The following is a 9,987-nucleotide window of genomic DNA, read 5'->3' on the forward strand; positions in this document are numbered from 1 at the left end:
CAGTAAGTCAGACCTGTTCCCGGTGCATGTTGGACTCCGCCAGGGCTGCGCTTTGTCACCGGTTCTGTTCATTGTTTTTATGGACAGAATTTCTAGGCGCAGTCAGGGGCCAGAGGGGGTCCGGTTTGGGGACCACAGGATTTCATCTCTGCTGTTTGCAGACAATGTTGTCCTGTTGGCTTCATCAAGCCAGGACCTGCAATGTGCACTGGGGCGGTTTGCAGCCGAAGTGTGAAGCGGCCGGGATGAAGATCAGCTCCTCCAAATCCAAGGCCATGGTTCTCGACCGGAAAAAGGTAGCTTGCCCTCTCCGGGTGGGTGGAGAGTCCTTGCCTCAAGTGGAAGAGTTCAAGTATCTCGGGGTCTTGTTCACAAGTGAGGGGAGGATGGAGCGTGAGATTGACAGGCGGATTAGTGCAGCTTTGGCAGTGATGCGGTCACTGTATCGGACCGTTGTGGTGAAGAGGGAGGGAAAGGCGAATCTCTCGATTTACTGGTCAGTCTACGTTCCCGCTCTCACTTATGGTCATGAGCTCTGGGTAATGACTGAAAGGATGAGATCGCAGATACAAGCAGCCAAAATGAGTTTCCTCCACAGGGTGGCTGGGCGCTCCCTTAGAGATAGGGTGAGGAGCTCAGCCACACGGGAGGAGCTCGGAGTAGAGCCACTGCTCCTTCATGTTGAGAGGAGGCAGTTGAGGTGGCTCGGGCATCTGTTCTGGATGCCTCCTGGGCGCTGGCGGCTGGCCTGGGAACACCTCGGGGTCCCCCCGGAAGAGCTGGAGGAACTGTGCATGGAAAGGGAAGTCTGGGAGTCCTTGCTTAGACTGCTGCCTCCGCGACCCGGCCCCGGATAAGCGGAAGAAAATGGATGGATGGACAAATTGTACATGTTTCAGCAAAATAAAAGCCCCAGCCCAAAAAACAGGACAGAGCTAGCAACAGAAACTAGCAATAGGCAACACCGTGAATGTGTCAAACTACTGTTCTGACGTTCAAATATGTATAACAATACAAGAAAACAATATTACAACACAAAACAAGCCGAACGTACGGACAAAGATGCCCCAAGGCCGAAAACAGAGACGTATTCTGTCAGACTGCACTGAGAACCAATCACGCTTGAAAGTGAGCACATGCTGCAGAAAACAAAACTTAAAACCAAAGGTGTCCACTAGAGGGTGGCAATTAACTTTATCGCAAACAAAGTATTAAATGTGTCAACAGTACAACCTGTATGTCTCGAGAGCACTTCAGAAATGTATTTACAACTTCATGAACAGAAAAGACACATCAACCTTAAAGTAGAAGACTACAGACAAGTCCACAGAGTGTTCATGTCACAAGACTGCACGTGTATGTGTAAGTGTGTATTCTCTTGTCTCCTGCAGCTGTCCAGCTCCCCTCTCTGAGCCCTGGTCTGACTCCACATGTTAAAGAAGAAGAAGAACCCAACATCAAACAGGAGGAAGATCAGCTGCAAGTGTGAGTCTCAGACACTTTCAAACTGCAATTCTTTATTTTGTTATTGATTCTTATTAATTTCTATTACAAATATTCAGATTGGGTTTGAAATTTACAAATGTATCTTATGTTTTTCAGGTCTGTCCCAGAGTTTAGTGCGGTGAGCGTAAAGACGGCTCCACTCAGCTGCTCACCTGCACACATGGACAGAGAGGCTGATGGAGACAAGTGTGCACCAGAGACCGGAGCCACTGTCAACAATGGAGACATGTCAAGAACTGGAGAAGGAGCTGAGAGCAGGAAACACAAGTGCTCTGTGTGTTAAGAGATATTTGGGTCTGAATATAACCTACAAAAACACATGAGAGTTCACATAGGAGAAGAACCATTCAGGTGTTCAGTCTGTAAGAAAGTTTATGCTTATAGTTCTGTTTTCAAAAGACATATGAGGACACACACGGGGGAGAAACCATTCAGCTGTTCAGTTTGTAAGAAAGTGTTTGCTCATGGTTCTGATCTCAAAAGACATATGAGGACACATACGGGGGAGAAACCATTCAGCTGTTCAGTTTGTAAGAAAGTTTTGGCTTGTAGTTCTAATCTCAAAATACATATGAGGACACACACAGGGGAGAAACCATTCAGCTGTTCAATCTGTAAGAAAGTGTTTGCTCAAGGGTCTCATCTCAAAATACATATGAGAACACACAGGGGAGAAACCATTCAGCTGTTCGGTTTGTAAGAAAGTTTTTGCTTATAGTTCTGATCTCAAAAGACATGAGGACACACACGGGGGACAAACCATTCAGCTGTTCGGTTTGTAAGAAAGTGTTTGCTCAAGGGTCTCATCTCAAAACACATATGTGAACACACAGGGGAGAAACCATTCAGCTGTTCAATCTGTAAGAAAATGTTTGCTCATAGTAATATTGTAACTGCTGCAGTGAGCCTCTTCAGTTTTTTCTGCTATTTTGATTGTTTAAAAAAATCCCATTTATAATATAGATTTATTGCAGTTTGTGTTTTTGTCACTTGTGTTTTTGCTGTTGTGTCAGTTGCATTAATTAGTTTCAGTGTTATCGTTTATTGTTTAAATTTTCTTCAAAAACATATTAAACCTAATCAGTTCACTGGTGGTTTCTTCTCTTCTACAAGTGTAAGCATTACCAAGCACACCCACAGAGGCACTGTTGTCTAAAAACAAACAAACAAACAAACAAACAACAACAGACTGAACAAGCGTTAATATGTTAATGTCACATATGAACAGTTCTTCAGATAACTATAGTATAAACAACAGAACATAAGTTTACCAAACTCTCGACCTCACTTCAGATCACTAAATCCACTGAATCCATTGAATTCTTCATCCTCTGTGTCACTTCTTAAGCAACTCCGCACACACACTCCCAGTTGCCGTGAAGCTGTGTTCTCCATTTCCGCTTTCCACCAGTCCCTCACACGTTTCTCACTCACTCCAAACTTTCTTTCTGCTGCTCGATTACCGTTTTCTGCTGTATATTTCACTACTTGCAGCAGGACAAAGGCTTTTTCTGCAGGAGACATGCGCAGAAAACTGATACGCAAGACTAGAGCCTCGCACCGCAGTCAGTCTGAAAACTTTAATATATAAGTCGCACTGAAGTGCAAGTCACAGGAAACATCCAACCCATGAAAAAAGTGCTGAAAAGTCAGAAAGTCCAAAAAATATGATATTTACAGGCTATTGTTGGTGTAGAGGGTTTTGTAATGTTTGGACTTTTAGTCAAAGTAAAAGAGTGACTTTCAGAATAAATAACACAGTTGGCTCAAATGTGTAGTAAGTTCATTGTGTTAAGATGGAAATAAATGCGGTTAAAATTGGTTAATATCGAGTATTGGCAGATGTCTACATATCAATATTAGTACCAAACTGAAAAACTAGAACAGTGCCTCTTTAATTGTAAGACTTATAATATAATTTATAGTATAGTAAATCAAAATGAATAGTTTTTAGTCATTTAAAGGTGCATTGTGTAACTTTTCTGGTGGAGGGTCCATCAAGTGCTTGTCTGCTTTGCCTCAATAATTCCACAGCATGAAAATAAACTTCACAGTGGAGAGTTAATGGTCAGATCTATGGAAAAGCAAGCCTGCAAATAGTAAGAATTCATGGTGATTTTAAGTAGTTTTGAACTATAAAACACCCGTAACTGCAAGGCAGTTATGTTTAATGCCATACTGTGGAACATCTCCATGGAGACAGGAAATTAGTAGACCCTCCACCTTAGAAGTTACACAGTGCACCTTTAAGGAATTGTACCTCGTGTTGTTTTTCGCAGCGTTGGTTCCGAAGCAATGACCTCCTTTTATGATACAAACTGTAAAAAATATTTAAAATGTTTCTCTTTTTTTACTTTTATATCCAAAATACTGTGCTACACCAGAGGGATGAAGAGGAGAGCCTTAACTTACGAGACTTGAGTTTTTTAAAGAGTGCTTTGTCTGAAACATATCTAGTTCGATCGATCTTTTGTAGCTAAAATTGCGAATGTTGCATGGATTTTTAAAAGGTTTGACCACACTTGCTTTAAATTTAAATTCAAGACCAATTATATTCTTTTGAGCTGTGCGTAAAAGCAACTTACTGTTTCACTGTGGTATTATAAAAGTCACTAAAGCATGCCTCTAATGTTGTGGAGTTGTGGTCAGAAATGATGTGTTAAATGCACAAAGTTAAGCTAAACATTATGATTCCTGTCGTGGGAGAAACGCTGGTTATATTTTTATAATGGAACTTTTATAAAAATGGATGTGAAATTTCAGAAGTGAATTCTCAATGTGCCAGAAGAGGAAAAAATTAGACAGGATTCGAGAAAGTTTGACACATTTTAGAGACTGCAGGGTTACTGTCAATCAGAGGTGGTTTAGTCCTGGTTTAGTTCTGGGTTGAACCGTAAGCTTTCATTTAGTCCTAGTTTGGATCTATTTTAGTGCAGCTCTTTTTAGGTTTTCTCAGTCTGCAGCGGCCAGTATCTTAAATTCTGGTTTAGTCCTGGATTAGACCTGTTTTAGTGCCATTCTGTTCCAGTATTCCATATCTGCAGTGGTCAGAAGGGTTTAGTCCTGGTCTAGACCTGATTCTAGTGGGTGTTCTCAGTCAGCAGAGGTCAGTGTATATCAGAGGCTCTTTAAACCTGGTTTAGACCTGGTTTAGACCTGGTTTAGTCCTGGTTTAGTTCAGCTCTATTGGCATTCTCCCTGTCAGCAGGTGGTTTAAACTGGGTTTTGTTTTAGGTTAGTCCTAAAATAAACCATGCTTGGACCTAGTTTAGACGTTGGTTAGTCCAGTTTTAGTCCTTCTTTATGGCAAGTCAGGGCAGTTTGTGAAGCACAGTTTGTCAACCAAAGTGCTTTACAGAATAAGAAATACATTAAAATCACAACACAAACAAATCAAATCATAAATAATCATCATAAAACTAAAAAAGAGAGAGACAGAGAAAATATTGTGGAGGGCTGGGCAAAATGCTTAACTCAGTTCTGAATGGTATTAATTGTAATTCTTTATAAAAAACAGTAAATGACATTGCTTTGATGAGCTGCTCAGACTGGTAAGAGTTTATGTCATGACTAAGTAATGTAAAAGTGAGGCGGCCTTACAAATAATGTCATTGGGGTAAAAATATAAAAATAATGATGTTTATTTTGTAATTCCAAGTGATCCAAAAAGCCGTATGTGGACAATGCTGGACAATGCCCAAGTCTGATCCACATGAAGACTTTATGGAACAGTTATTGTCACCTTATTCTAAAGTACATGCAGCGGTATAAAGTCACCCAAGCACAAAATGAATAGTGTGTGACTAAGATAGATATATAGACAAATAGATAGATAGATAGATAGTGTTCTAATTATCATGTGAATTGAGCTGCTCCCCTCCTCCTCCTCCTCCTCCTTGTCAGGTGGGTTTCAGACCCTGCTCAGTGTGTGATCAGATTCTCTTCACACCAGGATGGCCGAGTGGTGTAGGCGTTGGACTTAAGATCCAATGGGCAATAGTCCTCGTGGGTGTGAACCCCACTCCTGGTAAGATTATGTTACAGATTTAAATTACAATCCAGTAAGTGTTAAAGTTAAAGCAAAATGAACGATGGAAAAAATCCTGTGCTCTATCCAAACATCTTGGCACAATTAGAAGTTCACAAAAAATAATAATAATAAAAACATAAAACAGATTTACTTAAAGAAAGCATCATTAAAGCTAGCTGTGTAAGGATTTCTTAACAGGACTGCAGAGAATCCCACAGAACAATAAATGTTAATGATAAATGCTCACATTTTTATACAGTGCATTTCCATCTTCAAGACACTCAAAGCGCTTCACATCAAGGAACCTCTCACCCATTCACACACACATTCATACACCAGTGTAAACAGACACTGAGGGCAAGATGGGTTAAGTGTCTTAGCCCAAGGACACAACAACAGCATTCATCTGTGGGAGCTGAAATTGCACCAGAAACCTGTGAGTCACTGGATCTACCAACCTTCGGATCAAATCTCAAACTTTTCAAACCAAGTATCAGCTAAGAAATACTTTGACCTTTCAAGAACCACTGAATGTAAACCAGATCTGTAATAGGATTTTTTCAGGTCTGAACTTGCGCTAAACCAGATATAAAATATAAGACTACATTACACCATTGCTATAGTAGTCGTTTTAAATAAGGTATAAACCAAAGAAGGACAAGAATGTAGATAAAAGTAACTCTGTATTAACCAAACACACAACATGCAATCTTTCATTTGGGAACCACTGCTATAGAATATATATGGCCATGCATGATGAATCACACAAGTGGTGCAATTTTCTTCTGGGTTTTTCAATAATTATATACAGCACATCTATACATAAAGATTGAAAAATGCATTAAAGGTTCACTGCATAACATTTCTAGTGGAGGGTTCTCTACCTGTTTGAGATGTTATTGCTTTGTGCCAGGGAAATTCCAGGAAAAGCAATAACATCTCCATGGAGACAAGTAGGTAACGGACCCCCCCTCAGAGCTGTGCAATGTCCTTTTAAGGAAATGTGTGCTCAACTAATTGTCTCCATGAAGATGCTATTGAACTTCCTGAAATGTTACACAGTATGGCAAGAAACATGTATATCTTGATAACAGGTGTTTTAATTGTTCAAAAACACTCTCAGAATCTGTAACTTGGCCTAGTTGAATCATCTATGTGTTCTTTTCATTTAGCAATAATGCATTTTGGAAAATGAACCTTTCTTAAACTCACAAAATTTCACTTTTGCAACAATAGATGATGTTGCCCCAAAGTGAGTGGCTGTAGCCTGTGATTCTCTAATGCTGAAGAGGCTATATTTAACTCTCTGATGCAAGTCACAATGCTGTATGCATAATTAAAACTCACATCTAATACATTATGAAATAGCTGCAACTATTTAGAATTTAGTTTCCAGACTGCTGCGTGTACCACGGCAAGATTGAACCATGGTAGGTAGTGTCTGTACACTTAAAGCCATGTTACTTTTTAATTGCGGCTAGACCAAATACTTCCTAACTAGGTTATCTCATGGTAAATGGTCACATCATTATTATATATTTCCATCTTCATGCACTTGGTACATCAAGGAACCACAACCACCCATTCACACACATTCATACACAGATACTGGGGGTGAGGTGGGCTAAATATCTTGCCCAAGGACACAACTGCAGTATTCATCTGTGCAAGCAAGACCAACTCTACCAACTGAGCTACTGTCTCATGCATCATATTATTGAAATTCCTTCAAAATAGAGTTCAAACAGCATAAAATATTGTATACCAAATAGTTAGTTTCTTTTTTCTGTTTTTCTTTTCTTTTTATTTATTTATTTTTTAACCATGAATCATTGGGAAAATTGTAAATTGGAATTTACTACAACCCACCTAGCTCAGTGTTTTGATTTTAGTGTTCTTTGTCTTCATCAGGGCTGAGAATCACAGGGTCCCTCATGATTCAGTACGATACACGATACATGGCTCACAATACGATATTATCACAATGGCAGTACATGTGATTATCAGTATACAGTGTTGGGGAGTAACGGATTACATGTACCGCCGTTACGTAATCAGAGTACAAATTATGAGTAACTGTATTCCGTTACAGTTACTGTTTCAATGAGTGGTAATTGGATTACAGTTACTTTGCTGAAATAAGTGGATTACAAGGCGGTATTTTCCTGTTTTCACATTTTGTGCTACATCCCATTTATTTATTTTTTTTATTTCGGTAATTTCACTCATTGCTGGAAACCCAAACAGAACGCGCGCAATAAGAGCGATGTAAACGTCATGTTAAAGTTGGCGGTGTCAGTCACACAGTGGAAGCAGCAGTGCATTGGTAAAAACGCATTTGTGTCTTGGAAATTTTTCTCCTGATGTGAGATATATATATAAAAAAAAAACCAAATATAAAATCGCCTACAACTTAAATGTGAAACCGGAGCTACTGGCACTGGTGAAAACAACCTGCATAGACTCATAATATCTGCAGTACTGTCCTATAGTGACCTGCCACATGAGGGGACACACACACACACAAACACAAACACACACAAACACACACAAACACACAGAAACACACACAAACACACACCTTCATCATCATCATCAACCTGAGAACCCACGGACCACGTCTCCTTCCGTAGTTACTGCGCGGACACCGCCGTCTCGTGCGCCGCCTGTGGACCGTGTTTTCTCGCGTAAACCGCGCTTCCTCCTGCGCACCTCTAAACCAGAACTAACACCAGGACTAAAACCAGGACTAACCCAGGACTAAACCAGGACTAAAGCAGGACTGAACCAGGTTTAAACTAGGACTAAACCACGACTAAACCAGAACTAAAGACCTGGTCTAAACCAGGTCTAAAATCAGGAGTAAACCAGGTCTAAAAACCAGGACTAAACCAGGTCTAAACAACATGACACCTAACAGTAGGTTGACATAATTTAAGGTGATCTCATATAAAAAATAATTTCTCTATCAATAATATTTTTTAATCTGGTGAAGGAAAGGCTGATCTTGTTACTGTCTTTTAACAGACAAAACCTCTTATATTAAGATCTCGTGGTCTTTGTTTCTCTACAGCAAACAGTTGCTTATCCATGGAGACTTGGACTCAGACAATTTGAAGACAACAAACAAGAATTTTCAGGATGTGGTTGCTACATTCATGTCGTTTAAAAAAACATGACAATATCAAGTAATCCAAAGTAATCAGATTACGTTACTCACTTTAAGTAATTTAATGGATTACGTTACAAACTACATTTTGGGGTGTGTAATCTGTAATCTGTAGGGGATTACATTTTAAAAGTAACCTTCCCAACACTGTCAATATATTACACACAATACTCTGTGATATATACTATATACTGTTTTTTAAGAACCAAATGTAACCACATTTAAGCAACAATATATATTTTTTGTTAAAACACTACTAGTGTAAAGTAAATATAAAATTAGGGCTGTGGCAAAAATCAAAAGATTGATAGATCACGATCTCTACTTTGGTCGATCTCAATGATAAAGCATGTGTATTTGAATGAGCAGGTCTACAGTCTACAGTCATGTAGCAGTAAGAACGCGTGGTGCTGCGGTGCCGCCTGACCGGTCCCTATTTTTACCTATTGCAACAACATATGATTTGCATCCTACAATCCAGCAATAATTCACAATGAACCTTGGTATCAAATGTTGATGTCCTCCTTGACACAACCTCTTATATTTACCTCAAGGCTTTGAAATGGCACAAAGAGAAAGCTGTTTACTACTACAAAGTTATGACTGGATTCTTAACTATATTCAAAATCATATACAGTTTCTTATTGATTACTATGCAAGCACTGTGTTATGCGTTGCTCTATAAGTATGGGGAAGAGGCTACGCAGTTAATAAGATGCTATCTGGAGTGTATTTTCAAAGCACTTTCTTCTTGATGGTACAACATCAAACACAAGGCTCGATGTATAAGTGGTCCCTACAAGGCTGAGAGGAGGTTGGGACATAGATATCTTAAAGAAAACAAAGTCCAAAGAGTAGTCCATGTTCATTATTGCTACCACTCAACCCTTCTTCTTTTCATTTGCTTCAAAACAATATCTGTATTTGCACTACACTTGGGTTTGATATTTTAAGCTATACGGACAGAGGTGCAGTGTTAAAATAGGCATGTATTTGCTGGTGGTGATACATACATTCCCTTCAGAGCCTTGGGTCTTATTAGAAGGAGACCCATAGACTAGTCTCTAAGCAGGGCCAGACCACAAGGCAAGCTACAAATCACAGTATTTACATTGGCTTTTCATCCATCTGAGTGGGTTCCATTTGTTGCATTTTGTGGATAAACAAAAGGCAGATAATAACAACAAAAGTGGTTTATAATGTGGTTAAATGGTCTCATTCTTTTAGCACTGCATCAACTGATCTTTACTCTTTCAATCCTTCAAACAGTTGTATTTTTCCA

General features: G+C 39.5%; 1 non-coding gene across 1 annotated transcript; it reads left to right on the plus strand.

Moving 5' to 3' along the window:
- The first annotated feature begins 5,453 nt into the window (after positions 1-5,453).
- Positions 5,454-5,536, plus strand: trnal-uaa (transfer RNA leucine (anticodon UAA)). Its single transcript has one exon. It is a non-coding gene; the product is annotated as a tRNA-Leu (tRNA).
- The last annotated feature ends 4,451 nt before the right edge of the window (positions 5,537-9,987 follow it).

Source organism: Boleophthalmus pectinirostris, unplaced genomic scaffold (assembly GCF_026225935.1).
Source record: "Boleophthalmus pectinirostris isolate CB_2022bp ecotype Guang Dong unplaced genomic scaffold, ASM2622593v1 HiC_scaffold_23, whole genome shotgun sequence".
Taxonomy (NCBI): Eukaryota; Metazoa; Chordata; class Actinopteri; order Gobiiformes; family Gobiidae; genus Boleophthalmus; species Boleophthalmus pectinirostris.